The following is a 26,204-nucleotide window of genomic DNA, read 5'->3' on the forward strand; positions in this document are numbered from 1 at the left end:
CTGGAATAGGGCTCCGAGAGTGATCGCCTCGGTGGTGACCAGGGCCATTCTTTGGGCTATTTGATGAGAACCCTTAGCCTCCCACCCCTCAAAGTCTCAACCCTGATTGGCTGAGGAGGGGGCTATTGACAGGGAGGAAACTGGTCTTTGTTGTTCTCTTTGATGACCAAGCAAATAAGTCACAACCAGTTATATGTCTGACCAATGTGGATGCTGCTCTCCATTCATTGTCTCGGAGCAGTTCATGATCCTCTCGAACATTCCAATTCTTCTCAAATACTTGCTGCATAATTACTAGGAACAATTGCTGGTCTGTAGCTCATTTGAGAGCAATTCTGCTACTGACTGGCTGCATCAGCTAAGACAATTCCCTGCTCCTTTCTCAGCCTTCGTTTCTCCTTCTGTCAAGTACGAAGAACAATCCTCTCCCACCTACCTCACCATGGGTGGATGCTAGGGATCCACTGAAGAGTGTCACTCGGAGCAGTGCAGACTAGGAGGTGTCCGATCACACTGAGCCATATCCGATTATGACCTAATATTCTCTTTTATTTGTATTTTATTCTTTTGAAATTGTGAAGAGCAGCAACTACTTAGCTCGGACTGAAGCATCTCATCCAATTTTCTAGATCATAGTTGGTTTCAGAGTAGCAGCCATGTTAGTCTGTATTTGCAAAAAGAACAGGAGGACTTGTCACACCTTAGAGACTAACCAATTTATTTGAGCAGAAGCTTTCGTGAGCTACAGCTGTCGAGAGCTACAGATGCATCCGATGAAGTGAGCTGGAGCTCACGAAAGCTTATGCTCAAATAAATTCGTTAGTCTCTAAGGTGCCACAAGTACTCCTTTTACTTTTTGCTAGATCATAGTGTCTCCCCTTTGTGTACGACGAGACAGTTGAATGCACTGTGACAAACAGGAGATGCTCTTGTTTTGCAAACAAATATTTTTACAAAGAATTTTAATCCTACTTGTTATGATTTCAAGAAACAAAGTGGTTTTGTCTGAATGGATTTTCTGACAGAAAACGGTTTCCATGCAAATGTTCACACCTTATTTCCTGGGCTTTATCCCTGCCTCCGGGGGGTTGTTGTCTGTTAGTCAGAACAGGAGTCAGGACTGTTGTCTTCTCTTTCTGGCTCCGTCACCGCTTTGCTATGTGACACCTTGGGTAGGTCCAATGGGAATAGGGTCAATTCTCTAAGTCCAGGCAGCAGGGAGCCTGGGTGAGATAACGGATGTTAAGGCCGTTTGCGAAGGAGAAAGGGATGTTTCCAGGTGTTGAATTCAAGAATTCTAAACTTTGCTGAAATGGCTAGTCTTGAGAAACAAGAACTAGTTGGGGCCAAACTTGAACCATTGTCTTTTTTAAAGTCCATTCAGGGATGTGAGTCCCAGAGAGCCATAGGGAGGGGGAGCAACTTGCCCAAAGTCCCACAGATCAATAAGCAGCAATGGAAGCAGGAGTGACACTCCCTCTCAAAGGCAGGGGGACCAGACATTAGGGCCTGGTTGCAATTGCCAGCTGTGGGAGGGAGTGTGCGGCAGTGGTTAGTGAAGGGGTCCATCCATGGCTCTGACACTCGGTCTGGCCCTGAGCCGGTAGCTGAGGCCCGTTTGCCATCAGTAGGGTTGGGGTCCCATGGCTACAGCCCAGTGGGTTTGGGAGGCTCCAGGAAGGTGTGTAAAGTGCTGGGATGTCAGGATCCTGGAGGCGCTGTCACCTCCACCCTAGGGCCGTGTTCTGCACCCCCCTGCTGCTGGCTGAGTTTCTCCGTCCCTTGGCAATCAGACAGACTCTTGTTTTCACAGCCGGTCGATCGCCCTCGTGTCATCACCCTGCCTGCTGGCTCGGCAGGGTAACTCCTGAGGTCACCACCCTCTCCAGCCTGCCTTGGGCTTGGAGAGTGAGGAGGAGGGCGGGGGACGTCTGCTGACCCTGAACATCCGCCATCCATCATCCCATCACTGAGAGCAAGTGAGTGGCATTCGGGTTCCTCGGTGGCTTCCCCTGTCTGTCTGGGGAGAGGCAGAAATGGGGAGAGACTACCTCCGAAGGGGGATTTCCTTTGCAAACAGCCCCCAAGAGCCCCTCACTCTTAGGCCAGGCAGGGGCTTCTCCAGAGCCGTCTCCAGTGTGTTTGGAAAGGTTCCAGTAATGGGGCTCCCAGCCCTTCCCTTGTGGGACACTGTTCCCCAGGCTGAGAGTCTCGGAGCTGGGCCAGACCCTGTGAGCTGCTGAGTCTGGAAATCAATGGGGAACGAGGAGGGCCCTGGTCTTCCTGTGCCGAGGGTCTTTGTGTCTTTGACGTGGGGAATGGTTTCCCAGGAGAAGTCCGGACTCCTGGCTTCTGTTCCTTCTCTAGCCTTGGTGGGAGAGTGGCCTGGGACGACAGGAGGGGACTGCTTGTCCAGAGGAACTGATGGTCTTTGGGACTTACCCCATTGCTGGAAAAGGATGAGAGTTCCTGGATATTGCAGCAGCAGGGATTACGAGGGGGAACGTTGGGAGAAGATCATGCAATGAACTCCTGCTCGTGTGTGTAGATGGCACTCCCTACACTCCTGTAGGGGCAGAAGGGGCTGCTGTGGTTGGAGCAGGGAGGAGGAGGGACGGAAAAAGCCCATGAGTGAAAGGCTGCCTTGAGCCCAGATTCACCCCTGCTCCCCGCTCGGTTCCAGGATGGCCAGGCTCCTGCGGATGTTCAGGAGGAAGGCTCTGCAGGTGGCCCCAGAGCCTGAGGGAAGCAGCTGCCGTCTTCCCAAGGGGCAGAGCAAGCCCTGCGTTCCCGCTGGCGGGGAAGCAGGTCCCGTCCAGGCCAGACGGCGGAAGTGCCCGGCCTTCTGGAAAAGGACCCCGGCTCCCGGTGCAGGCGCCGAGCTGGGAGAGGCCCCGACCAGGCCCCAGCGGAGCTGGCCCAGGCTGCGGTTTGGCAGACAGGACCCAGCCCAGGAGGGGCGCCGGGTAGGGTGGCTCTGGGGCTTGTTGTGTGGGCAGCAGCAGCCCCAGGAGCCCAGCCCTCATTCCCATCAGGAGGCATCGCCCTGCCCGGTCTATGAGGACCTTCCAGCCCCTGCAGGCCAGGAGGCGGAAGGTCCCTGTCCCAGCACCGGCAGCTCAGCAGGGGACAGCGGCAGCACCTGGGCCTCTGGCAGCAGCCAGGCCGATGGAGGCCACTGCTTTGTTCCAGGTGAGGAGCCAGGCTGGACTCCGGGAGGGGTGAGGACGGGATGTGAACACCCTGGGCCCAGACGCTCTCCCAGGGATATGGGGGGGGGTCCCCACCCCAGGTGTCTGGCCTGAGCCCAGCGAACCCCACGGACAGCAGCAGCCGTCACACAGCTGCCCCTTCGCACGGGGACCTGGGGGTGGGGGTGTGAAGAGCTGCTGCCACTTTGGTCCTTGCTGCTCCGGGGCTGGGGGAATCGGCACCTCCCCTGGAGTCCTGGCCAGTGGAGGGGGGGCTCTGCTCTGGGCTTCTGCAGCTGTTGGGGGCTGAAGGCATCCCTGAGAGGGAGGTTTGGGGCCCCATCTGCCCTGGGTGCCTGAGGTGGGAAGGGGGGTCTTGAATCCTGCTCTGCCCACCACGCCCCTGTCCTTCCCTCCCTGGTGCAGGGACCCCCCTGGATTCGGAGCAGGAGGAAGGGGTGGACATGGCCAAAGATGAAGCTGCTCTCAAGGTCATCCGAGAGCAGCTCCAGTGCAGAGATAAGGTACAAATGTTCCCCACCTGGGCTGGAACCAAGATTGCCCTGTCCCTTCCCAGCATCCCCACCCCCTGCCCAGGGTCTTGTGCCTCCTGATCCACCACCCCTAATGGGGCCCTTTTACATGCATGATGTGGGACCCCCAAGATGGGGGTCTTTGTCCCACAACTGCCAAAGTCATCTCCCCCCACAGGCACTGTCCCAGTTCGTGATCCTGCTTGTGTAGGAGTTGTGGGGGATTTGGAAAATAGGCGGGCCCCCACAATCCCCCATTGAGGCCTGAGCCCTGGAGCTGGTGTGGGTGGGGCAGGAAGGTCCCTAGCTAACAGGTTGTCTCTCGCTATACCCCACTCCTGGTGGGTCCAGGATGAGGGGCAGCAGCTCCTGTTCCTTCAGGCCATCTACCCCGCATGTCTGGCTGCATGGGAGAGAGGGGAGGACACGCTGGAGCCGCGCTGCTGCAAGGCGGCTGTGGTGAAGAGGATCGTGGTGAGTGAGACACGCCATACAGCAGCTGGAGGGAGGGGGAGAATTGTGGGGCTGGAGGGCAGCTGAGAGTGGGGGACAAGGAATCTCATGGTCCCAGCTCGGTCGTCGGGATGAGGCTGAATGGGGGCAGTTTTGACAGGGAGGAGGAGAGAAGGGGATTGGGAGCGAGCTGGGCAGGAATCCGGGAAGGGGGACAAGTCGGATGGGCAGAAAGGGAGTGGGAGGTGGTGGGGGATCCTGCTGGCCATGTGGGGCACAGGCTGTGTCATCTCCTCACTGGGAGGTGTCAGTTGGGCCTTTATCTCACACGCTCCTTTGTCTCCTTTGCGTCTCACAGGAGCTCATCGAGGAGCTTCCCGATGACTCGTCACCCAGCGCCGTCCTCGCCCACTCCCTGGCTGCAGTGGGCTACCTCTGGTACCGACACAGCCCCACCGCCCCACCCCGCCGGCTCCCCTCACCCCAGTGTTGCTCAGGCCCAAGGCTAGGAGTCTCCGTCACTGCCCCTCCCAAGTCACCTCCCAAGAGTGGCGCCTCTGGCAGAGATGGTGGGGTGGGAAGATTCACTCTCTCCTGGCGGGGCTCTTCTTTTCACTCCCATAACATGACAGGGGCCTTGAGGAGGGGCTCACTCCCGGGCTCCGATACAGGAGGGGCAGCAGGCTCCAGGGAACAGGAGCTATTCCTGTCCTGCCACTGTCTGTCTGGGACACCTTGGCCTTGTCATTCCCTAGCTAAGTGCCTCAGTTTCCGTTCTCGCCAGCCTGTGCCTCTATCCCTGTGGCTTTGTGTCCGTCTTGGCGACAGTCCCACCCCCGTACTGCACAGTCTAATACCAGCTCCTCTCTCTTGCCAGCACCATGAAACCTGCCCTGGAGCCAGCCCTAGAGACCCACCTCTTGCGAGCTGCCCTTCACTCCGTCTTCACCCTGGGCACGGAGAAGGACACCACCGGCATCCAGGTACCTCCTCCTCCTCCATCCTCCTCCTCTTCGAGAGTAGTGCTTGGTCCCTGCTCCCTTGATTCGCTGGAGCTCCAGATTTAGGGGTGGGGTAGCGGAGATGGAACAAGCTGCAGGTTTGGATCCTTCCCTCCAGCAGGGAAGAGATTACCCCTCCCTGGGGGATTGCTTTCTTTCTTTCTTCCTTTCTTCCTTTCTTCCTTTCTTCCTTTCTTTCTTTCTTTCTTTCTTTCTTTCTTTCTTTCTTTCTTTCTTTCTTTCTTTCTTTCTTTCTTTCTTTCTTTCTTTCTTTCATAAGCCTTGTTTTGCCCAGAAGCCCAGCTTCCATCCATAGCAACTTGGCTGTTTCATACTCTTCTGCCTACAAGGCCCTCTGCAGAGACCTGCTAAACTCATGGATTAAAGGTCCAGGGGTCATCAATTCTTGCAAATTGCCTGCAGTGGGATGTGAAGGAGAAAGGCCGGGAGATGTGTTTGGAAGTCTCCCCAGTGCTTCCCAGAGACCCCTCTTCCCATCCTGTGGCAGGTGTAGGCCCAGGTTCCCTAACTCTGACCCATGCTTTGCAGGCTCTGCAGAAAGTCATCCCAGAGGTCCTGGATGCCATGCTGGGGAACCTGCTGGCAGAGTCCCCAGACACAGACAGGCTCCACTTCATCTTGGAGGTGAGCCCCATTTGACCGTAACTCTTTGGGGGACTGGTAAGGAGAGACTGGAAGATGCATTTTCTACTCTGTCCTCCTAGCTGGGTCCCCAGTGGGCCGTCCTTGATTGGGGAGGTCAGTGCAATGTAGTGTCAGGTCCTTCCTTCTTGAGGGACAGAGGAAGGAGCTGGGACTCCAAGCCAGAGCTCTGCCTGGTTCTGCTGAGCACTAAGCACAGGGCTCCTGGCTGTCTTGGGGAGTGAGAGTCTGAAAATCCACCCTTCCCCCACCCCTCCAACACACAGAGCCCATGAGATTGGGGAGATAGTTCTCAGAGAAGAGGCACATGCTCCTTCCTAGAGAAAGAGGAGGAGCCCAGGGAATCAGCCCTTCCCTCTGATGTGCTCTGAAATTCCTGGGGGGATTGTGCTCTCAGTCACTCCCTACATCCCCCCAAGGAGTTGCGTAGCAGGGAAGGACCAAGGGTTCAGTCTTCTTTCTGGTGAACTGTTCAGGAATCAGGAGTTCTGGGAGGATGGGACCAGCCCCGACCCCGAACATTGTCCCAATCTAAAGAGACGCTGACAAGTTGTGACCTGAAGGGTACAAGCTGCGTCCTGGGGGAAAGAATCCCCTTCTAAAGCTCTGCCATCAATGACTCAGCTATTCCCCCCTGCGCAGAATGTCTCAGGCCCCTGGGGCTGGGGGCACGGGGCTCATTTGCAAAGCAGGAGCAGCTGGCCACCGAGTCTGACCTGCCTCCTTTCCCCACAGCATGTCAACCTCTGGGTCGTGTCCAGGGTGTCGCAGGAGCGAGCCAGGGCTATCAGGAGCAGCACAGCCCTGCTGAGATACACAGTCACCCTCCCTGAGTTTGATGTAAGTGAGCTCCGAGCCCAGCTTGCTGGCTCCAGGCGGAGGCGGGCTGGCTCCAGTGGGCTGCAGGATCTGCTCCTGCTGCTGCGGGGCTGTGGGTTAGGAGGGTTCTTCATGGGGAGGCAGAGGCAGAGCAGAACTGAGCTCGGCTTGAGTCAAGTTCTTCTTGTCCTGGTTCAGTGTTGTCTCTGGGCCTTTAAGGGGCCCATGCTCCAGCCCCTGCTTGGCATCCCAAAGCAGCTGCAGGCTCCCTTGGCAGCAGAGCAAATGAAGGGTCGATCTCAAGCTCCTCTCCCCCAGCATCTCCTGCAGAGGGGCTAAAAGGAAGGAGCCCTCTGGCCCAGGGGGGACAGGGAGCTGACAGGAAAATGCTGATGGAGTCCCCTCTGCTCTCCCTTCCTTTAGATCTCAGCCGAGTTCCCTCAGATGGGTCACCATGTGGCCCAGCTGGCTCTATTGGTCAGCGATCCAGACAAGGACATCAGCCGGCAGGCCAGGGAGGGGACTTACCGGCTCTACCAACTGCTGCTCCAACAGAGGGGTAAGGAACCCAGCTGGGACACGGAACCCAATAGGGGACTGAGAGTGACCACAGGTTGATAATGGGACCCTAGACCATTTCTCTCAGACTGACCCCAGCCGGAGGACAAGTCTCTCTCTGCCTCTGTTCTTCTCCACTCCACTGTGCAGCCACCAATGGGATTGGAAGGACACAGAAACTGCAACCAGAATGAGGAGAAAAGTCTCTCTCTCTCTCTCTCTCTTCCAGGCCTGACCATACATGACGTGGAGGATCTCTGGTGCTATGACTGGCACCAGGACAGCAGGCTCTTGGGCTACAAGAACACAGCCAGAGTGGGGGAGGTAAGGGCACTGTGCCAGGGCATGACACAGCTCAGGGAGTGGGCCTGGCTGGGCTCCCTGCAGTGGATGCCTCCTGGAGACAGGAAAAGAGCCCGCTCCTTATTTCCAGCTCAGAGTTCCTCATCCAGCAACCAGTGGGACACGCTGGTGCTAAAGGTCCCACACTGGGACTGGGCCAGGAGTCTCCTTGTTCTTGTCAGGCTGCAGGTTGGATTCCCCTTGAAGAAACCAAGGAGCTGCAGAGGCCATAGCCAGCAACTAGAGAAATCACTTAGCTGGGGGAAGAGACCTTTGGTCTGTCAGCTCCAACCCCCTCCTCCCCTCAACAACACACGCACACTCCTCTAGCCGCTGAGGTGCAGGAGATCTCTCTGCTGGAAGCAAGACAAAGTCCCCTGTCGTCTCTGTGCCCTGCACAGCAGAGTGGGCCTGCTCACACACATTAGAGATCCATTTCCAGCCCATCCTGGCCCCTGCCATAAATTGCCTTCCCGAAAGAGCCACTGGAGGCTTTGGTCCCTCAGCATCTGCCACCTTTTAATAAAGGGGCTTCCCTGAGCCCTGGGACCCTGAAAGCCTCCTGGGGAATGAAGTGCCTTGGCCACAGCAGCTCTCTTCCCCGCCCTTTGGGGCACTAGACGCCATTGTACCGCCAGGACTTGGAGGCTGGCTCTGGGCAGTCTACTCGAGCCTCATGTCCTCTTGGTTTTAGGTCTTTGAAAAATTCTTCTCTGTCGTGCAGAGAAGATCCTTCGCACAGACAGCATTGCTGGCCATCCACGACCCCCTGCTGCGTGTCAGCCAGGCTGGGCTGGTGCTGGTCTACTCCCTCCTGGGGGAAGCCCAGCAACTGATGGGGGACACGGTAAGCAGCTGCAATCGACTCAGAAGCTTGGGGTGGGGCCCAGGGCCTCATTCCCATCCTCTTGCCATTTGCTGGCCTGGTAGCAAGGAGCCTAGTGGGCACTTCTGGCCTTCATGGACTTCGGTTCTTAGGATGTGGTGCTCTGCTATCACTCCTGGGAAGGACAGGAGAGTCCCCTAAGTGCCCTCTGGGAACCTTTCCTGCCCCACAGAGCTGCACCCATTTCCCCATGGCCTAGTGTCCATGTCACCCGAGCCACCATCGAGAGTTGCTCCCATCCCTGGCATCCTGGGAGGCCAAGGACTGACTGGTGATGGTGACTGACTGAGGCACATGGGCGTGGAAAGCCGGTCTTGCTGCTGGTAGGGCTGGACCCGCTCTCGAGAGATTGGGAGGATTCAGTCGTCAGGGGCTGCTGACCTGCCCCATTCACCAGGGCTGCCATCCTGTGGTTTCAGCTTTTGTCACTGGGGTGTCTTGGGGAAAGGTCTCAAGCTCTCCCCATCCCACTTCACTGCTGCCAGAATCCCTCCCTCCCCCCGCCACCCTTCTAGAGCCCCTTCCCTGCCCTACCTGGGTGGGGATGGAGGTAGAGGTGGAAGAGAGGGTTCTCCGAACTTGAGCGGTGTCCCCAGGTGGGTTGGAGGTGGAACAGCTGTCAGGGGCACGGATGGGGAAGTGGCAGGAGCTCACCCTACAAGGAGGGGTGTTGGCACTGAAGGTCACTACAGAGGACAGCAAGCCTCCATCCTGGGGGTCAGGAGGGTGAATCTACCACTCAGACATGAGCAGCTGCTGGGTGGAAATGATGGTGCTGGTTCCAGGTGCCCTTCATCCTCCCTAATTCCTGGGGAGTGTCTCAGTCTCTGACATGTTCTCGTTCCCCTGCAGCATGAGGATGTCACAGCCAAGGTCATGAGCCAGCTTCACATGATTCGGCACTTGCACCAGATGCCCGAGGCGCTGCAAGGGCTGTGGCTCATCTGATGCTCTTCAAGGTTCCCCTCCCTGTTCAGCAAGTCCCGCTCCCTGCTGCAGGTACTGCTCTGTCTCACTATAAATGGGGGACTAGTGGAAGCAGAAATGGAGGCCCCTGGCACTCACAGGAACTCTCTCCCCTCTCTGTGGAGCTGTGTCCTTCCCACGGCCCCCGAATTCCTTCATCTGGGGCAGGAGCTCTTTCCCTCACACCCATATCCCTCCCCTCTTTCTTTGATGTCACCCCCATCCCATTTCCCATGCTCCCAGGCAGAGATCTTCCTGCCCCATATGTCGCAGAAGGACCTTTGCGTCAGGGCTACAGACTGTCTGCCCAACTGAAGCTCAGGAAGCTCCACATTTCAGGAGGTGAGGATGGGACAGAGGCTCCGGGCTAGCTTCATCTCCTGCCCTTTATTCTTCCTTTGGCCCTTCTCTGGGCTCTCAGAGTCTGACATGAAGAGGACCCTCCTCCCCGCATGTCTTCTAGGCCCTGGCATGTGTGACAGCCTCCCAGATGGGTGCAATCAGAAGCTGAACCACCTCAGGGAGCAGTGGGGACAGGTCCCTTGTCCTAGGAAGCCAAGCAGTGGTAGTTCTCAAAGAGGCTGAGAGGGAAGAGCCCGCTCCCTCTTGGAGGTAAGAGCCACTGACTTCTTTGGGCAAAATGGGTCTCTTGGGGGAGAAATGGGATCCCTGCTCCATAGCCTGGCTGGGAGCTTCCCCCATCCCTAGGACAGAGACATCTTCATCAATGTGCCACCCTTGTTTTTTTCCAAGCAAGAGGCTCCCCAGAGAACTCCTCCTCAAACCTGTTCTCCTGGGAGCGTTTCTGGGAGGAGGCTCCCGTCCCTCAGTCTCCAACTCCATCATGCAGTCTCTTTCACCTAACATCTCCGCTCTCCAGCTCCACTTCCCGCAGCAGGACAAACGGACCTTCAGCTCCTAGAGAACAGACTCTGACCTCCTTCTGATCAGCAATGGGGTTTCACCATCCTCTGAGCAAACCTGTCAGCCGGGCTGGACCGGATTTGAAGGAGGAGGGTATCTAACAGGGTGGCTTGGCCTATGGCTGCCTAGCCTGGGGCTAGGCCAAATTGATGACCACGTGAGCCCCACCTGAGAGGAAACAAGGGAAAACAGCAGCAAAAGTCCATAAGCAGAGCGAGCTGTTCAGTAGATGGCCTTGGGCCAAACCCTGGAGTCCAGGGTAGGACTGGCTTCTCTCACCGTCCCTAAGGAAGGGGACATAGAAGACCCTAGAAACCCAAGAAGGGCAGGCCGAACCGAAATCAGGCTGAGGAAGAACTCCCCATGAGGGTGGAAGGCCTTGTTTCTGTTCAAGACATTTAGGGACTTTGTTTGCAAGAAGCACGAGCCAGGAAGGAGTGGAGTAAAGGACAGTCACCTGGTTGGAGGGCTGAGTTCCCAGCCAACAAACTGCAAGAGTGAGTATGAGCGGGGTTGCTAGCCCAGCGAGAAAGCAATGACACGAGGCCTGGCCAGCATCTAGCGGTGAGTGAACTCTGGTACACACCCAAAGTGGCTGTGTCTAGAGCCCTGTGTAGGCTCTTCTGTGGGAAGTTCCCATGGGTCAGTGGGGCCGGAATCTCTCCTGCTCCTTTGGTCTCTTTGGGCTTCCCACGAGATGTCTGGTGAACTGCCCTTGGACTCTGGGCCCAGCACCGCTCAGAAATTATTCGCTACCTTCAGAGAGACAGGGCACAGCTCAGCCTGTTGGGTAGGCTGGAGACTCACACTTCACTCGAACACACAACACTGAGGTGGTTCGGGAAGCATAGTAACAAAGAAGAGATTTAAGTGATACTAAGCAAGAGAAAGAGACACATTTCAAAGAGAGAAACAAAACACAACACACTTTGTAGTGAGATAAACTGAATCTTAACAAGTCACAATCTTTGCCTTAGCAGTTTCCAGACTAACATCTCAGCTTTCCTAACAGACCTTCTTTGATGTCCCTGTAGGGTAGAAAACTTCTCTGTCGAATCCGCTGATTTGATTGCTTCGTCTTCTGGTTTCAGACCCTCTGTTCTCCTTCTGGGGTGCCTGGACCCTGATTGTAACATCTCTCTGGCCCAGCCTCTTACACAGATGTGTGCTGCAGCCAGCCCAGTGCAGGGAGCAGTGGGGACAGATGATCTCCTCCTGTCAGACCAAGCAACAGGGGTCCCCTTGAGGCTTAGATGGAAGATCCCAGGCATCTCCTGGAGGTAAGAACCATCCACTCTTCTGGACACTTGGGGCTGTTGCAAGAAAGAGGGGGCTCCTGTTCCATAGCCTATTTGTCCTCATGACTGTTTTTTTCTTCTCAGAGGATGCATCCGGGACCCTGGAGACTGTTTCGTGCAGGAGGTTTGAGCGGGGAGAGATCACTCACTGTCCTGACCCATGGGTCATTAACCTGGGTCTGCAGGGTTCCTGGGAGCAGCCACCCTCCAGCACGCCACCTGGAAGCCTACGAAAAACTGCTTACCTAGGACTGACGAAGTCCAGACCCAGTTTGAGGCTCCTATTGGCAGAGTCCCAGAGCAGCTAACTGGCCCGGGGACCTCCTTAAACCAGCAGCAGGAAGAAGAAGCTGTCTGAACAGCTGAGCTCCTCCCCGGCTCTGGACCGTGTGTTGGCTGTTCCTGCTCCCACTCCCCAGGCTTGATTTCCTGGCATCCGGACTCAGGGTGACTCACCTGACTTGAGGTTCTGAACACAATTTGGTCTTTTGCTTCTGCTCTTCCAGTGTCCTCACCCAGCTGACTCTCGACTCCTGTCTTGTGAGTGTGGACTCTGCCTCTGACCACTAGGTCTGGCTGCCCATGACCCAGCCATGACACTGACTTTTCTACAATTCCTCCAATGCCCTTTTCTGCTCTCCAGCTCTGCTCTCCCAGCAAGACACACCGATCCCTGGCTCCCAGAGTCCTGCTTGCCTGCTAGTCAAGGGCTCAGGGGGAGTGCTTGTCTTGCTCCCTCCCCCACCACAGCTGCTTGTCCTCGGGGACTCTCCCTAGCGCAGAGGAGAATCCATCCTGGCAGCAATTCAGGAAGTCACAGAAGGGACGGTCTGCTCAGCTCCCTCTTCAATGGCACTGCCCGAGACCATTATGAGTGGGTGCCCAGTGACTGCGCCGGCAGCTCCTTGAGAGACTCCTGGGGCAGGGTAGTCGTGTTTCCCGGTGACCGCGGGAAGCCATGCGAAGAGTGCGGCATCGAGGAGACTCTCCTGCTGTCCCAAAGGGTTTCTGTTCTCCTGCACTGTCAGACCGTGGGGCCAGGTTGCAGAATCGGGAAGAGCTGGTTGGTGATGAGTCGGAGGATTCACCATACAGGTGGCAGCAGCTGCAGATCCTGGAGTCCCTGTGGTCGGGTTACCATGCGTCCGGAGTTTCCCGGACATGTCTGGCTTTTTGGGTGTTAAATTGCCCTCCGGGAGGAATTTGTAAAACTCTCCAAAGGTCGAGGATTTCCCTCCCAATGCAGCACTGTGGGGGAGGAGGGGGAGCTGCGCACTCTGCAGCGGAGCACGGCACTGTGTCTGGCTCCGCACCCCAGACACACTGCTCTGAGCAGCAGGGTGCGTGGGCCGGGGGGGCTGGAGAAGGGGCATGGGGTCCCAAGGGACAGTCAGGAGACAGGGAGCAGGAGGGGTTGGATGGGTGAGGGGTTCTGGGAGGAGCCTGTCAGGGGGTGGGCATATGAAGAGGGGTTGGGGGAGTCAAGGGACAGAGAGCGGGGGGGGGTTGGAAAGGGCGGAGGTTCGGGGGGGGAATCAGGGGCAGGGAGCAGGGGGGATTAGATGGGTTGAGGGTTCTGCGGGGGCAGTCAGGGGACAGGGCGTGGTTGGATGGGTGTGGGAGAGCCGGAGGTCTGTCACGGGGTGGGGGTGCGGATAGGGGGCAGGGCAGTCAGGGGACAGGTAGGGGGTGGAGTTCTAGGGGGGCAGTTAGGGTGGAGGGGTCTAAGGAGGGGGCAGTTGGAGACAGGGAGAAGGAAGGCTTAGATAGAGGGCAGGGTCCTGGGAGGGGGCGATCAGGGGACAAGGAGCAGGGCGGGTTGGATGGGTTGGCGGTTCTGTGGGGGGCAGTCAGGGGGCAGGAAGTGGGAGGGAGTAGATAGGTGGCAGGGCTACCACTCCCCCCCCCACCCTCGGAGTGTCCTCTTTTTTGAAAGTTCAAATATGGTAACCCTACCCTATGGGCCCAGCCTCCACTCCTGAGAGTTCAGGCGAACCTCCCCCTGTTCTCAGGGAGTCTTTGGCTTTGGTGGCTGGGCCTGCCTGCCGAGACAGAGGACTCAGTGTTTCCATCAGGCTGCTCAGTTGCCAATGCAGCCACCCAAAGACGGGAAGAATGGAAGCGAAAGAGCAAAGCTTTGGACCCTCCGCTGAGCTCCTGCAATCAAGTGAGCCCAGCCTGGGAGAGACGAGGGAAAGCTCCAAGGTGGCTGGTGGCTGCAGGGAGCCAGGGGAGGAGAAATAAATAGTTCATGATGAATCCTACGGGCTTTGTCTTGTGTGGTGAAGGGTTTAAAATGGGTCTAGTTACTATCACGTTCAACTTTACAATCGCTGTGTCTGATTGAAGGGCAGGTCTAGAAAGGGCAGAGGTCACTCAAGGAGCTTCAAGTCTCAGATTCTCTCCCTACTTCCTGCTTTGACCAGCTGATCTCACCCCAACACATCCCTCAGGTGGTCGCAGTGGTGAGCTCTTTCCCTCTTTTTCTGGATTAGCCGCCAGCATGGGGACAGGATACATGTGGCCAAGGAAATGGAGAGGCATGGGGGTGACTTGCAGAGGCATGCAGATAACTTGCAGAGTTGCCTGTTCATGCAGTTCCTATGGGGGAAGCACGGTAGGGTACCGTGGGCTCGGGGGCACGATTTCCAATTTTGGTGGTGGCAGGGAGGATAATTTCACCCTGATTCCGGGGGCTACTTAGGCACCTGAAAACTCTAGTGTTTTGACAGATAACTTAGCAATGAGCTGACAGGAACACTTGCCAGACTGCTTTCCGGGGAAGACAGCTATAAGAATGGATCCAGGGAATGGTTCTGTAGCTCTGATCTGTTTGGACACTTTCAGGGAACATTCCCGATGCAAGACAGAGATCCCCAAAGTTCTCCTGGGTAACCCTGAGAGACTTATGGAAAACTAGCAGATACCACATCTCTGCTGTCACTTTGCACTGACAAACTCGGACTGTCCGAACCTGTTCATGTATTTTACCTGCTTTAACCTCTCAAGAACTTTCACATATAAAAGAAAGAAAATTAAAGAAATGACATAGTTACACCGATGTAGGGCTGTAGCGTAAACCCGACCTCAGAGTTGTCCCATTGAAATGGAATTATTCACAGCAGTAATTAAAGTTAAACATGCACGTAAGTGTTTCCAGGCCCAAAATTAAGGCCACAGCTTATGAGAGGTGCAGATGCAAGAAGAGAAGAGCTGTGCAAAAACTGAAATGCACTTGGAACCTGGCCCAAACAATGCATCATGAAAAATAAACTCATCTTGTTATACAGTAACAGAGCTGGTTCAAAAGTGTTTTACACTGACAATGCAACCTTTTAACTAAAAATGCCACTTTGGATTACATTGATCATTTGAAAAAAGTTACCTCTTTAAAAAAAACATTTTGGATTTCTCTGCCCACTTGAGAGAGAACGTGGAGTTTTTCCCACCAAAATGAAACAAATATTTGATAATTAAAAACATTTCCAAATAAGTTTGAAGACTATGGGGCGGGGGGAGTGGTTTCTTCTTCAATTTTCATGAACCTCTCCACCCTCGCTATTTTTGACCAGTTCTAATTGTGAATAAATGTCTGTCTGTCCATGAATGATAAATATGTCTGCTACTGAAACATTTACAAACAACGGCTCTCATCAGGAGCACTGAGGTCACATTACGCAGAGAAACACCCAGGCCTGCAGGGTTCACATTCTCCAAGACATAAACCGCCCCAGGACGGGAATGTAACACACAACACAGCGTGACTGGCCCGGGTTGGTTAGGTGCATGTTTTGCTGTTGCTGGCAAATTGTGCTGTTTTGAGGTGGGGGGGAGTTATATTTGAAATGAGTTCTTCATCCTCTCCCACTCTCACCCAGGGGTGCCGGAACAGGGGAGACCAGGGCCCACCACTTTTTACTGGCCATAAGTGTGAGTGACTGGATGATGGGGGAGAGAAGGGAGTGGCGGGGGGCAGTGTTTTGTGGGCAAGGGGCGGCATGAAGTGGAAGCTGAGGGAGAAAGGCGGTGTGAGGGGGGGCCTCAGGGAAAGGAGCGGTTTGAGGGGGCAGGACCTCGAGGAGAAGGGGTGGCACAGGGGCTGGGCCACAGTTTGGGTGCACTTTTAGGAAGCTTTTGCCCATCCTGCCCTCATCCCAAATTAATTTGTTGCAGTAAGAAAACTTTGAGCAACAAGGAGACTTAGAGACCCACAATATAACCGCCAAAATCCTCACCCGCCCCTCGAGCTGGGCAAACAGAATTTTTTGGTAGCTGGCAATTCCAAAAAAGAGTTGGAAAAAAACCGGTTTCAGGTTGAACAAAACTAACATTTTTCCAAATTTTTGATGAACCAAAAATCTTTAAAAAAAACAAAAACAAAGAGACCCAGGAACATTTCAAGGGTTGTAACTTTTTGAATTTTTAAAATAAAATTGAAGGACATTTTTAAACAAAAAATTGTTTCAAACTGAAAAATCAAAATGGTTTGTTTGAAAAGCGTCTAAACGAAATGCTTCGACTTTTTAAGAACTGTGGGGAGGGTCTGGACGTGAACAATTCAGCAGACCGGATAGGAATTCGCAAACAGGTCTCCTTCCCCATTCTCCAGGGCTGGGTCTCGATTCCTGTTTCTGGTTCCCTGGGCCTGGTCCCCGTCCCTGTCACACACTGCGGGGAGCTCAGATTCCTGGGAATCCTGCCGACTTCCAGGCTGCTGGGAGGGATGAGTCAGCAGCTTCCTGAAGACGAGTCGCGAGTAGGCAAACACTTTCCTTCTACCTTTCCAAACCCCACATCGGTATAATGAGACTAGCACCCCCACCGCTGCCACCACTCCACGCACCAGGAGACGTTTCCATGACGCTGGCTCTGAAACAAAAGCCAGAGAAAGGCCCCATGACTAAGGGACTTCGTTAAATCATCCCACTGCTGCCATGAGGATCCCAGAAGATGAAGACATTCCTGGGATACAGGAAGAGCTGAGTTGGGTCGTGTGCACATGGGCACCACTCAGAACAGCGGGAATGAGATCTCCAGGCTCATTATCCCCATCGGCCAACCTGACGGAGGGAGAAAGGTGAGCCCGGCAAAGCAGCCCCGTTACAGAGTCTGGGAACCGTGATTTTTAAGATGCTCCAGGATGGGGTCCCTCAGCTCTTAATGTTAGAGGGGACGGTTAGGATCATCTCCTCCAGCGTGTCCTGAAGCATGGGGAAAGGCTAGCCGTGGTGGGTGGGGTGGGGTTTGAAGATGTATCCATGAAAATGGGGGGTGGGGTCGCTAACACATTGCTGACGGGTGAGGGGCACGATTGGTTTCTTTGCCTTGAGGACGGGTCTCAGCTTTTAAAAGTTTTGGGAAGAATAATTTAGTCTGAGCCCTGGCATAACCCAGGCCAGAGAACTTCGCCTACTGATTCCTGCACCCAGGCCAGTGATTTATGGCACTGACTTGGCATTGAGAAGGATTTTATCATAGGCTTAAATCCAGCTGCAGAAGGGAAAGGGCATTAGAAGCTGAAAGACCCCAGAAATGGCTCTGGTTTTTTACTTGAAATAATCACCCAGGGCTGATTTTCCCCGTCCCAGCACCTTGCAGTCATGCACCCAGCGCCTAGTGGATTTGGTGTGCAGGCAGGCTCCCAAATTCAGACAGTGGCTCTTCACATCCACTTTGCCCTGGCGTCAGGGACTGCCCTGAGCGCCCATCCTGCAAACACGTACGCACCTGAGCCCTCCCACTGCGATCCAAGGCTACTCCTATGGATGGAGTTAAACACGTGGCTAAAGCATTTGCAGAGGTTCCAGAGAGCTGAGGCTCCATGGAAAAGGAACATTACTTCAGTTATTCCAATGTTGGCTTATGAGATGCTCCTGCTCGCCCCCTCCCTTCACAGCTGAGTCTCCCACCCAGTGGAATTCTCCAAGGAACTTCCCAATCTGAGACCCTAGACGCTGTGTCCAGCGCTAGCTGTCCCTCTGGCCCAATCCCATGCTTCAGAACATAGTCTGAATGCCACGGAGGTCAGTAATGAATTCCCCACCTCCATTTACAGCATGGTAAAACTAGCCATGTATGTTACAGCGGGTTCTTGCTTTCCCTGGAAGCATCAGATATTGTCCCCTGGGCTGGACCAGACAGGACAGCAGCCTGAAATGCCCTACGGCATTGGCTTGAACTGAGACTGACCCTGTGGAAAACAGGCTACAGCTCCCTTTAAAAAAAAATAAAATAAAAAATTAATTCATAAGGAAGACTAGAGGTAAAATTTCCAAGTCCACTTAAGTCACTTTGGTGCTTTTGAAAATTGTGCCCTCTAAAATCAGCCCCGATCCCTGTAGCAGCCACTCTTGTAAGCTGTCAAGTTCTGGCCCATTCCTGTAAGTTTGCGTTTGTGGCGTTTTTAATACAAGCCGCATTACATGCCACAAAGAACCCTGGGTGGTAAATTTTGAAATACAACAAGAACAACAGGAAGAGGAAAAATATGCTCCACACATGCAAGTTGATCAAGTTTGTGTTGTCATAGGAAACTTAACTTGTGTGTCCGAACCATACAACATTACTGCTGCACTCATATTGGTTTTGCATCTCATTATTTTTAAATAGCAAAGAGAAAAAAATAATGGGCTTAATAACGGTGCCATCTGGGCTTTGAGTTTTACCAACTCTTCACAGCAGAAGAAAGATTGGCGTTCTCCATTGCCTTATGCCTGAGTCTGAATTCTCAGCAGTGCCAAGTTTTCACTTGGCTCAGCAAAGAGGGATGAGAAAAGGGGGCTTGAAGTCACCCTTTTGTTCCCCCAAGCTTCGGCTGGCTGGTGCCTGAAATAGCACCTGACATAAAACGTAGAGCACCGTTGAGGCTGCTCTAAGTTACACTGGCTGTCGTGGCAGCAGTTCTGAGCCAGCATTATGCACCACACTCTCTTTGCTACCACACCAAGTCCCCAGACTAAAGATTGGGAGGAGGCAGGTGACATAGGGAGACACACCAGCTTTGTGCAATCGAAGAATTTCTAAGCTGCCCCTTATGGGCAGTTGGCATGAGGCCCAGGATCAAACTCCTTGTGCCGTGATGGGTGGATGAGGGAAGAGTTCTGGGCCCCAATCCAGCCATACCCTGATCCTGGTGTGTGTCATTTACACTAGTGTCTGCAGTTCTTTTGGTATTTCATGCTCACTTTGCATCAGTGTAAAGGTGACACAAACAAAGTGCAAGGCAACAGAGAGTCCAGCCCCCGCCCTCCCCCCACACTGATCGCTTTAACTAGAAGTTTCAATTGCAACCAAAATTGTGGAGAGATTTAAAAAAAAAACAACCCAGAATCACAGGAGCTCTGGTAATCAAGTGATCCATCCCCTGTCACCCATTCCCAGCTTCTTGAAAATATAGACTAGGGAAACCATCCCTGCCCATGCTAGCCAATAGCAGTTGAGGGACCTGTCCTCCATGAACTTATCTAGTTCTTTTTTGAACCCTCTTATAGTCTTGGCCTTCACAACATCCTCTGGCAAGGAGTTCCACAGGTTGACTCTCCATTGTGTGAAGAAATACTTCCTTTTGTTTCTTTTAAACCTGCTGCCTATTAATTTCATGGGGTGACCCCTGGTTCTTGTGTTATGAGAAAGAGTAAACAACACTTCCTGATTTACTTTCTCCACATCAGTCATGATTTTATACACCTCTATCTTATCCCCCATTGGTCATCTCTTTTCCAAGGTGAAAAGTCCCAGTCTTATTAATCTCTCCTCACACAGAAGCTGCTCCACGTCCCTCATCATTTTTCTCACTCTTTTCTGTACTAATGGAGGCAGCGAGGCCTAGAGCGCTGGACTCGGAGTCCCGTTGCTGTGGGAAGTGTCTGTACTGAAGGGCTGCAGCAGCTATCGTGTTTTAAGTGCAGACAGAGCCTGAGCCGTAAAGCAGGTTCCTTCCCACCTCCTCCCTTTGCAGAAAACACCCCTCGGCTTAAACATCGACAGAATCCTCATGCAAAGCGATTTCTTCTCCAGGCTGTCTACAAGCCTCTCTCCTTGCAACTTGAAGAAAACTGAATGGTTGACAAACAGGGCCTCAGAGACCTGATCTGCTACATGCCCCGCCTACCCGTGACAGGCACCCATAACTAGCTTTCAGGCTCCTTCCCCTCTCTCCCTGCACGGGCACAGTGTGATCTGCTTGGCGTCTGAGTCTCACACCGGCTGAGCAGCAGGCAAACCTAGAATCAAAGTGGTTCATAACGTGGTCATTTGATCTCCCCCAAAGGGCTGGGGGTCGCCCTGCACTCTGCTGGAGAACTCTCAGCCATCTAAAAAAAGAACAGGAGGACTTGTGGCACCTTAGAGACTAATAAATTTATCTGAGCATAAGCTTTCCTGAGCTACAGCTCACTTCATCGGATGCATTTAAAACCCTGCTGCAGTGATCTGAGCAGCCTTGGCTGTATGGAAAGCAGATCAACTTTAGCTGGTTGGGGGTTTTGTTAGGGGGAGGAGGGGATCTCAGAAATCCCTTCTCCAAATGGCCCTGTGCCCCCCCGAGGCACACAAACTGTCAAGGCTCCAAGTCAGCGGGTGGATTTCAGAGCAGGCAGGAGATCGGTGCTTTAGGCAGAGAGCTGGCGCTTTGCTAGAATAAAATCTCTTCATCTGCCCTCCAGTAAGATCCCGTCCTTCAGCGCCTCGTCCCCAGCGCTTGCTTGGGACCCCAAGTGAGGGTCAGCCCCAGACCCCCCCAGACGGCGGGCTGAGACACGCGGCGCTGCTGGGACGGCAGTTCAGAGGGGGCGTTAGGACACTTTGGCCCATCAGTTAAAAGACAAAGAAACGAAGTCTGCCCTGGGGACCAACGGAGACGTCTTCTCTCACTGCAGAGAAAAATCACTTCCCCTTCCGCTCCAAAACGATCCGCGCTCATGATTTGCTGCCCAGCAGCGGAGCTCTTGTCTCGGGAGGCAACTTCAGCTCCTGCAGGTTACCCACCTATTTTGCCCCCCTTAACCTTCCTTCCATCTGGTCCACGCACAGCCCCCTCCCCAATAGACCCCGCGCGACCCCCTCCCCCATCTGGTCAGCAGACAGCTCCCACCCCAATAGACCCCGCCCCATCCCCTCCCCAATACCCCCACCTGATCAGAGCACAGCGCCCTCCCCAATAGACCCCACCTGCCCCTGCTCCCATCTGGTCAGCGCACAGCCCCCTCCCCAATAGACCCCGCGTTCCCCAGTGTGATCGATGCACCCACCCAACTCTTCCCCCCCCCCAAACCGGCACTTCCCTGCTCGCTCTCTCCCCGATCCGTGCACAACACCAGCCCCTCCTCACCTGCTGGCGGAGACCCCCAGCCCCCGATGGCTCCGCGGGCAGCCGGCGCCTGGAGCCCGGCTCGCAGCTCGCCCAGGCTCGTGTCCCCTGGAGCCAGAGCCCCCCCCGGGAAGCGGGCTCAGAGCGACCCCGGCGGGCAGGCACAGGGAGCAGCGAGGGGACAGGCTGCCCCGCTGGAGCAGCCAGGCTCGGGGAGAGGGTCCCGCAGCTGCAGCCCCGCTCAGCTGGGCAGGTCAGCAACACGGAAGGGAAACGCACCCAGCTGTCTGCCCCCGGGGAGCGGGCGAAGAGCAGAGGCTCCAGCCGGTCAGGATCCCGCAGCGCTCCCCGCTCTTGCGCCGCTGCCTCCAGGGCTTACGGCTCAGGCTGGGCGGGGGTGTCCTCCTTCAATAGCCGCGGGATCCGGGGACACCCGCACAGACTGATCCATTAGAGGCGCATCGGGGAGCGGGATGGAGCCGCCCGCCACCCCCCCGACACGGCTCAGCGCAGCGTAGCCAGGTGCCGGGGAAGTGGGCGAGTCTCCCGGGCCAGGAGCTCAGGGGCCGGGCAGGAGGGTCCCCTGGCCCGCCGGCCGCAGTTTGACCACCCCCGCTATAGACTGTCGGGGAAACCGGCCCAAAGTGACGTATGATACCATATTAGGCGCGTCTTCCAGACATGTGGGTGGGAGGGGCAGGGCTGTGTCCTCCTGCTGCTCCCCCCCTCCCCCTGGTCATAGAATCTCAGGGCTGGAAGGGAGCTCAGCCGGTCCAATTGTCCAACCCCCTGCTCAAAGCAAGACCAATCCCCACTTTTTGCCCCAGATCCCAAATGGCCCCCTCAAGAATTGAACTCACAACCTTGGGTTTCGCAGGCCAATGCTCAAACCACTGAGCTGTCCCTACCCCCCCAAAGCAGGTCCGCGTCCCTGGGTGGGCTTGAACCACCAACCTTTCGGTTAACAGCCGAATGCGCTAACCGATTGCGCCACAGAGACCGGGCAGCCAGGCCCCAGGCAGGGAGCAAGCGGCCATAGCCAGCTGCTGGGAAGAGCCTGGCTGGGGAGGGGCGGCAGCAGCAGCCTGATCCCTGCCGGGGCTTGGCTTCCCGGCGAGCCGCAGCCCCTCCCCGGCAGGCCCTGTGTGCAGCAGCTGGCTGCGGAGGGGCGACAGCCCAGTTTCCCCCGCCACTCGGCTTTCCGGGGCAGTGGAAGTACCTAAAAGTGTCTGTGTTGGGGGGGGGAACCACTGGAGCCCGAACCGGGGCCCTGCCCCCTGCCCCACCCTTTCCCCTGCGGCCCCGCCCCCTCGCTCTTCCCCACCCCCCACCTTACACTGTGGAAGTGGGAAGACAGGCGCTGGGGGGTGTCTCTCTCTCTCTCTCTCTCTCTCTCTCTCTCTCCCCAGCTTGCAGAGAGGCTCTGGCCCGCCCCATCCCTTCCTCTCCCTCCCCCCAAGTTGCCTTTTGGCCCCTCCCCCAATACTAAAACAGACAAGTTCTTATAATACAAAAAGGGCCTAGGGCCCCCCCCTTGAGCTGCTGGGGGCCCCAAGCAATTGCTTAGGCTGAGTCTCTCTGTTTATACCCAGGGCTCCGAGTGTAGGTAGCCCAGCCCGGCACATGTGCCTCAGTCTCCCCGTACCCTGCACCACCACCTCCAGCTGTTGAAACTGAACTCACCTGGGCCTGGGCCCCCCTGCCGCCCCCTCCCCGGAACTGTACACCCTTCTCTGCCCCGGCCCTGCTGGCTCCCCCTGGGGACGACACTACTCTTCCTGCTTCCACACCATGACCGCCAAAGGCTCACAAACCAGCAGATAAAAATTCTGCATTTAGTATTTTAAGTCTCATGGTTTTTAAGTGGGTCTCACGGTTTTGAGGCCCGACTCATTTTGAACTCTTGCGTTTATCAATACAGAAATTTTCTAACCCTCCCCCCTCCCCGTCACACACACGCGTCACTTAGTCTTACACACCTGCTGTGGGCGCTGACTCCCTGGGCGCAGGAAGAGGGGGCGCGAGGGTGAGGCCTTGGGGGAAGGGGCAGAGTGGGGATGGGGCCATGGGACAAATCAAACTTCCCAAGAGCCTGTCTGTGCCCAATATAGTTTTAAGGGGCTCCTACCTCCCCTCTCCTGCCATGGCTCTTAAAACCAACTGAGACTCTGAACCGTCTGCTGCCCAGGGCCCTGGGGTGAGCGGAGCTAATGCCAACCCCAGCCTGGCCTGATACGGCCTGCACCCTATTTGTGAGACGAAGGGTGAGAATTTTCACCGGGAGTGGGCTGAAGACACTGCTGGGTAGCAGGCCTGGTACAGCCAACCAGAAATCCCCCCTATCATCCCTGGGGTTGGGTCCAGGCGAGCAAGGAAAATAGAGACGTCTGGTGCACCCCCCTCCTTGCATTGCAGGCTGACATACGCGGTGGAGTGTGAACTACCGCCCTGCACCGCCTCACATACTTGATTTGCCACGGCCTTCATGGGACTGTGGAGGTTGATGCTTCCCTAAACCCTCGGGATACAACTTTCTGTCTCTCTTTTCCCCTCCCGCATCCACTCACACACTAAACCCCCTTAAAGGAGCAAACACTGAAAACCCATCGCAGGCAGCCTAGCTCCGGGCAAGCAGCAGGAATGGGACAGAAGGGCAGAAGCACACGTGTTCTCCTCGCCCCTGGCAGAATGCCTTGTGCGGGTTGTACCTGGGGGGTGCAGGGGTGGAATGAGCCGGGGACGTGTGCCCGTTTGAGCGATTCACAGCAGGGAAACGAGGCACCTTTGGGGGAGCCTTGTCCAGGCCTGCCATGGGTCAGCTCTCCCAAACCACCACCCCTGGCAGTGCAAGCCTGACCTTCCAGCCCCCTGCAGGCCTCGCTCTCTGTGTACAGGTTAGCGATAGACACTCCCAAAGCCTCTGAGCGTCCCTCGGGAGTGCTCAGCCCGCTCCACTGAGCACATGCAGAACGGTGACTCTAATCCCACCGGCGCGGTCCACAGCAGCTTGTAAGATTCAATTCAGGCCAACCACTCTATTGAGAACACGGCACTTAGATATACAGAAAACAGGAATGAGTTTATTATCAAAGAACAGAGATGCAAGCGAGAGTGAATAAATACTGGGAAGTAGTGGTTACATAGAAAACAAAATCCTCACACTTTCTAGAGCCGGGGTTCTCACAAATTTTTGGCAGCCTCAGCATGCGGCTCTGACAATACTTAAGTCACTGTAGGAAAAACAAATAAATAAATTACATGTGCATATTTACATAGGGATTTTTTGCAGACTCAATAATAAATATAAGGTACAGTTGTGTCTTATCTTTACTGGACCTAAACACAGAACAAACCAGTGCTTTGTGCAGTCTTGTCTTTTTTGTTGTTCTTTTGCTTTTTTGGTCAAAGGTAGACGGCTGTACAACAATTCTGAACTAAATTTAAAAATCCTTTACATAAGAGAAGTCCAAATAATAATGAAAGAATGTATCTGCCAATATGTCCAAAATTTCTTTCACAGACAAAAAAACCCAATCCACCTAGCCCAGTAATAATAATAATGATAATAGTAACAACAAAATCTGAGCAGTTGCTGTTGTCTTTTCAGCTTGGTTTTTGCATCATTTAACAGCTCGCGCCTCTGAAACTCACCATGGTAATTTGGTTCAACTTCCTTTGTATGAGTGCTGTAGGGACGTTGCACGACATATGTTTCAATTTGATGAATTTCTCTCTCACACTGCAACTTGCTCAGAAATGGCATCGAGTGGCTTCAGAAACACAGGAAAGTGCCTTTCCCCCGGTGCTGAAGTGTTCCTTTTTCTCTCTCTGTTTTGCTTTTCTTTGCAGAAGGTCCCAGAGGAGCCACCTGCTGTCACATTCAAGGTCATTTTCTGGCACTAGATTATTTGAAATACTTTCTGATAACCAGTCACATTTTTAACTCTTTCACCTCCCCCCCATGAACTATCACTACCTACCCAAACACCACGCAGTGAGATGGCCCATAGCCACTTAGAGCTACAGTAACATGAGATGTAACCACAGTGGTTAGAGGTCTATAAAATCATGAGTGATGCAGAGAAAGTGACTAAGGAAAAGCTATTTACTTGTTCCCATAACACAAGAACTAGGGGCCACCAAATGAAATTAATGGGCACCAGGTTTAAAACAAATAAAAGGAAGCTCTTCTTTACACAGTGCACAGTCAACCTGTGGAACTCCTTGCCTGAGGAGGTTGTGAAGGCTAGGACTATAACAGGGTTTAAAAGAGAACTGGATAAACTCATGGAAGTTAAGTCCATTAACGGCTATTAGCCAGGATGGGTAAGGAATGTGTCCCTAGCCTCTGTTTGTCACAGGGTGGAGATGGATTGCAGGAGAGAGATGATTTGATCATTGCCTGTTAGGTTCACTCCCTCTGGGGCACCTGGCATTGGCTGTTGTCGGCAGACAGGATACTGGGATGGATGGACCTTTGCTCTGACCCAGTCTGGCCCTTCTTATGTTCTTAGCCAAAGAATACACTCTGCGACGTCAAAGAAAACCACACCTATGTAGCTCAGCTCTACCGGCATAGTACTATTTAAAAGGGAGCGCACATTAGGATTTATGGCATTTAGAAGGCACCTTTAATACTTAACATCTCAGCGATTGTTGGGGCACTTTGGAGGCTCTTGTGGCTGCAAAACAATCAGCTGGTGGCTGCATTTGAGAAATGCTGTTCTGGAGTCTAAACAAACAAGGACTTCCCTTCTCTCATTTCCCCAGCGTGTGGCTGAGACTCCTTCTCATGAGATCACTCCCTCTCAGCTGCAGAGAAAAGCTTGACAATGTGACCCTGAGTTTAAAGGTTCAAAAGCAGAAGGCACATACGAAGAATCCACAGTTTAAACGAGACACACTTATTGCTTGAGGGCTCCGCTGCCTGATTTTGAGATCCTGGCCAGGCTGACGAACGGGGACTTGGCTCGTTCAAGTAGGTGTGAGTTGGATCAGTGTCACGTCTAGGAGTCCCATTTCGAGCCCCCTTCCAATGCAGTCTCTTTTCCCATCACATACACCTCAGGTTTCCTACAGATCCACCGTCTTCCCATGTAGCACCGTGAGCTGCTGACCCCTTTCTCGTCGTTCAGACATGCGCAGTCAGCTCCTCCTCTTATCTGAAACCTGCAATACAGAAGCCAGGGAGCTGCAGTCAGGCAGAGGCCGGGCATTTCACACCAGTCCCAGCCAGGGGAGCCGTTCTCCACAGTGCAGGCCT

General features: G+C 54.4%; 1 protein-coding gene and 1 non-coding gene across 2 annotated transcripts in view; both read right to left on the minus strand.

Annotated features, from left to right (window-relative positions):
- The window catches only part of LOC144275259 (E3 ubiquitin-protein ligase TRIM39-like), a 412,642-nt gene that overhangs the window by 63,165 nt on the left and 323,273 nt on the right, over positions 1-26,204 (minus strand). The gene's annotated exons all lie outside the window — the stretch shown is intronic.
- On the minus strand, positions 21,868-21,941 carry TRNAN-GUU (transfer RNA asparagine (anticodon GUU)). Its single transcript has one exon. It is a non-coding gene; the product is annotated as a tRNA-Asn (tRNA).

Source organism: Eretmochelys imbricata, chromosome 14 (genome assembly GCF_965152235.1).
Source record: "Eretmochelys imbricata isolate rEreImb1 chromosome 14, rEreImb1.hap1, whole genome shotgun sequence".
Lineage (NCBI taxonomy): Eukaryota > Metazoa > Chordata > Testudines > Cheloniidae > Eretmochelys > Eretmochelys imbricata.